We start from the raw sequence: 5,310 nt of genomic DNA, 5'->3' as shown, positions 1-5,310 counted from the left end.
TGGTTTACCAGAATTCTCATTTTGCCTCTATTTGAATACAGAAATTGTGTTCTCATTTGTTTTTTTTTTCAGATCAGTGAATAGGCATAGCTAAAGTTTGTATTGATGCCATTGCTAAATTATCATCACTATATTATCTTTATTGGTTTTCTTTGTATTGTGTATTTTCTGGGGGGAGCCCCTACAGCTCCCTGGAGCTAACCGGGCTGGTATGAATGTATTAGACCCTGGCATCAGTCAATACACATGGAATTCTAGTCTTACCGGGGTCCACAAGCCAGAACCTGGCCTCCTCGGAGGCCCAAGGAGTAATGGCTTATAGAAACCCCCGTGTGGTTGGAAGCATTCTATGTCTGCCATCGACCGGGTCAGTCCCCAGAAAGGTAAGCGCCTTAAAACAAACCGCTATTTTGGTTAAAATATTGCTACTGAAAGCCAAACTAGTGGACAAAACTCCCCAAATAGAAACGAGCAAACGGGCATGATGTCACCACGTCGCCTCACCGCTGTCTGCGCAAAAACCCTCCTTGGGAGGGTGAAGAGAGAGCTTCAGACCCTCGTGCCAGCTATCCACCCTGCAGTTCTGTGACTGATGCGAACTAGCAAGGTCATGCTCCACTGACTCCCGAGTTTCCAGTTCTGTGCCTTGTGGTGTGGTGCTTTCTTGTTGGTGGTGTGCCGCACGCTTGAGTGGCATGAGGCTCATATGGTGGTCCAGGTTTTCCTGGGAGAGCGAGTTTGAGCACCTCAATGCGAGCTTGTTCGCCCCTGCCCTTCCTCGGGTTGTTGGCATTGTGCAGGTTCCCACCCTCTTGGCTGTCCTGGTCGGTGAGAACTTGTGCGTCCATGGCCTGTTAGCGTCGGTCTTGCGGTTCTTTTCTCCTCTTGAGCTGTCCTCAGACTGGCTTGAGGATGACGTGGAGGTGTTTGGGGCCGATCCTGGGTCTGGTGCGATGTTCTCAGCAGTGTGTGGGTCGTCTGCTCTTTTGAAGCTGTTCGTGCCGATCCTGCGGGATGTGGTGTCATTTTTCTTGCTTTCCGTCTCGTATGTTGGCAGGTGGTGCTTGTTACCTCCATGGAATTCGCTTGGGCCCTGGCTCTCAGGTTCTCTTCCCCTTTTTGTCCTTTGCTGTTTGCAGAATCTGCAGTGGTGCAGTATCTACAGGCAGCTTCTTCCAGTTGTTGTCCTATGTTGGACTTGTTGGTTCTCCGGGGGGCCCTGAAGGTGGTCTTCCCGGAAGGGTCAGGGCAAGCCATGGGGTTCCGCCCGTCGTAGTAGGCCAGTGGTGCCATTTCGGAGCCTGTGCATCCTTCGGAACCGTCTTCATCTTGTTGGTGCGGTGATCACGCTATGAGGAGGTCGGGTCAGCGTCAGCTCTTTCACACTTCGTCCCATTGACAAGGCAATGGGGAGGAGGCTCGCGCTGTTTGCTTACGCCTGGTCCCACGATTTGTGGGTCTTTCGGGTCATTTCGTGCGGCCTGCGGTGGTGTTGGGTGGCCCCTCCTCCTTCGGGGGATTCGGGGATGGCGGGGCAGGCCTCTTTTGCACTCTGTCGGGTCATCTCGGAGTGGGTACGCTTGGGCAAGGTCGAAATGACCTCGTCCCTCAGATGGGTTTCACTGCCTGTTTCTAGTTCTGAAACGGGACTGCGCAGACCTGCGGTTCATTTTGGGCTTGTCTAGTCTGAACCCCTGGACTTATTGCCCCTCCTTTTCGATGACTACTCTGCCCCAAGTCCATCTTTTCTTGGGGCCGGCCGCTTGGATGGTGTCTCTGGACCTCCGGGACGCGTATTGGCAAGTCCCGATTCATCCAGAGTTCAGGGACTGGCTCGGTTTTGTTGTGGAGCGTCAGGCTTACCACTTTCGTTATCTTCCATTCCACATGAATCTGGCAATTCGTGTGTTCATATGCCTTACCCGGGTCGTTGCAGCCAGTCTGCATCTATTAGGGGTTCGGGTTCTGGCCTACCTCGACAACTGGCTGGTGTGGGCTCCCAGCCAGTCCGCTTGTCTGCTCACCAGGGATTTGGTTCTTTCCCAGCTCACCAGGTTTGGGTTCCTGGTGAACCGGAGGAAGTCCCTTCTGGTTCCCTCTCAGGTTCGGTCTTGGCTGGGTCTTGTGTGGGACTCTCGGACTGCTTCCGTGTCTCTCCCTCTGGAGTCTCTTGCTTCAGCTGTTGTCCCGCCTTCGCCTGTTTCTGGGGGCTTCCAGGTCACACTGTAGTTGCTCGAGGGTTTGTGCAGAAGCTCTGAACTTTGCCATGATAAACTACCCGCTGGGTCGGATTTGGCTTGTCGGTTGTTCTGGTTCCTTCGGGGACATACCTTGTGCCTCTTTCGCGATCACTGGGTTTGGCCTCAAGATGTCTTGCATCGGCTGCTGTGTCGCCGGCCTCCTCTTTGGGTTTTTCAGGATTCAGTGCCTTGGCACCTACCCAAGCCCTCGCTCGATGTTTTCACAGACGCGTCTTCTCTTGGCTGGGGCTTTGTGACAAGTGCTCACTAGGCCAGCCAGGGGTGGTGGGATCGGTACTTCCGTTGGGCCCACAACACAATCCGGAAGTTTGCATAGGTGGGGATGTCGCTTCGGAGGGTTCAGGTCACTCGTGGATCGACGATCCGTCTCCATTCTGACTGCTCCTACCGGTTTGCTCCCTGGTTCAGCAACAGCTGAACCAGGGTAAACAAGGGAGAGTAGTCCTCTTGGCTCCTTGGTGGCTGGCCCAGCCTTTGTTTCAGGCGCTGCTTACCCGGTGTCCGAACCCAATGGTCTTCCCGTGGCTCCGCCTCTTTCAGTAGATTGGTCCGATTCGTTGTTCTCCTTGAGTCTTTGCGTCTGGTCTTTCTGACTGGAGTCTCTCCATTTGTATGGTGAGCAGGTGGCTTCGTTGTTAGTGTCCCACCTGCGTGCTTCATCTCGGTGGCAGTATGAAATTTCCTGGCGGTCCTTTCGTTATTTCTTATCCCTTTGTAGGTTTACTTCTGCTCTGAGAAGGTTGTCTTTTCCTTCCTGTCGTGGTTGTTCTAGGTTGTTCATCTTATGCTGAATACTGTAGACACTCGCTAATCCGGAATCTGACCATCCAGAAAACGCCCTAATCCGGCCAAAATCGTGGCCGGATAAAGTTATCTCACCATCCAGCCAAAATGTCCATGGGAGCCGAACCAGCGGGTGTTTGGCCGGATAAAAAATCTAAGCCGGTTAACTTGTTGCCGATGTTACACAATCCGGACAGTCAGCCAGACAAGTGGTGAATTGTTCGGATCAGAAAGCCAGGCGGCGGGCCATACTGTATTAATCCCGTACGACTGTGGCTCTATGCACATGATGTAGGAGGGGGTTGGGTGGGCGGGTGGTGTCGGGGGAGAGGGGAGCGTTGGGAGGGACCGCCTGGGGGATAGCCTAGGGGGATAAAGGGGATGTGTAGGGGCCTATACACTACAGTACAGGAATTTTCTCATCCAGCCCAGTGAGGCGTCACAGGCAAGCCAAGTGCCTTCAACCAGTGAGGCGTCACAGGCAAGCCAAGCACCTTCAACCAATGAGGCCTCGCAGGCAACCCAAGTGCCTTCAACCAGCAAGGCTTCAGCAGCTGGCAGTTAAAACTAACTTTGCTTAATGAACTGTACAGTAATTTTAAGTGTTAATTTTAGTGTTGTGTTAGAATAAGTTACGTAAATTGTCAAGAATTCTTAACTTCAAGATGTTGCATCAATCAATAAGACGAACAACAACAAGGTAAGTAGAGGTTTCTAGTTGAATATTTTATAATTGTATGTGGCAAGGCAATTCAAATTATGTTGTTTGTGGTATAAAAATAGTTCGAAATGGTCACTTTTGGACTCCGAGGTAAAGAAGTACGTTAATCCGGAAAACGTGATGATCCGGCTGGGGTCCTTCCCATATTGTCCGGATTAGCGAGTGGATGCAGTACTGTCACCTCATATTGTGCGGCACTGGCGGAGCCACTGCAGCTTGCTTTTGGCATTGATGTTACTTCTGGGTAACATTAGCCTTGTGTTACACAAGGCTAATCAGAGCGATCTGTAACTCGTTCCCACAGAACAACACTTAACCCTCATGAGAGATCTTGCCTTAATAGTTCATTTATATGACTCACTTCACTATAAGGCTTCCTATCACTGCTGCAATTATAGAGGATTAATGAATTCCAAAAGAGTATACTGTACTCAGGACATCAGTTTACATGCACATATAATATAATCTACCTATGCTGTGAGTACATGTAGTGAAATAATCACTTGCACGTGTACGCTACTTAGTGACTCTCTTGAGAGTTGTCACTCAATGCTGGGCACTAAAGTTTTGAGCTTTTAACCTCTCTAGTCTATCAGATTCAACTGCTTACCTATTCCAGATTTTTGCAAGTGTATCAAACTGGACTATCACATTGGTCACCATGCATGTGAGACAATTGTTCAGTAAAATCAAATACTACCTACTTACATCAGTTCACACCAAGTGTGCACATGTCTTCAATCACATGCTCCTTTGCTGTGATTGCAGGTGGATTAAGCACTGCGATAATTGTATGTCAACTACCTGTGGTCTCCATACCAAAAACAGGAAGAAATTACCGAGGATGATATTGCTGTAGCTTCCATAAATGTTACGCATCATCAGATGTTCTCTGCTCCACAAACGGGTCATGTGTCTGTGCAAAGACTGTGGTTATCCTCACGATTGCTTTCACAAACTTAATGCAGTCAGTACTGCAAGGCCACATGGATCCTATCTTGGCTGAGATGTAACTCATGTCTAGCTAATGCAGTAGCTGCTCCAAAAATTAATCTTCTATGTCACACACACCTCCAGCTGCACTTGTTAGCTTCACCGAATGACAGTATAACTGCGCCAATCAAAATATAGCTTCTACATTGGCCTGCCATCTGATTGGGCCTTCCCAGAGTTTGAGTTACATAACTGAGTACTGTAGAGGTGTCATTCTCTCAGCCTGGGTACCTGAGGTCAACGTGACCTCACCTCCTTTGTACCAGTTTTTTTTAAACAGTCTTATAACAAAAACAAAGTTCCTGTACCCACCTGTTCTAGGTGGGTACACAAATATAGCATATATAAATACACTTACAGAGGGTACCCACCTGTTCCAGGTGGATACAGGAGCAGCCAACTGCTGACTCATGTTAGCAGGCTGAGAGCTTACCCTTCCCATAGCTCATGGTAAGCCTTACCCTGCTAGTTTTACACACAGGTGGGTACAGGAGCAGATGACTGCTGACTCCTGTTAGCAGGCTGAGAACTTTCCCTTCCCATAGCTCATGG

Source organism: Procambarus clarkii, chromosome 80, assembly GCF_040958095.1.
Source record: "Procambarus clarkii isolate CNS0578487 chromosome 80, FALCON_Pclarkii_2.0, whole genome shotgun sequence".
NCBI classification, from domain to species: domain Eukaryota; kingdom Metazoa; phylum Arthropoda; class Malacostraca; order Decapoda; family Cambaridae; genus Procambarus; species Procambarus clarkii.
This window is presented reverse-complemented; position numbering follows the sequence as displayed.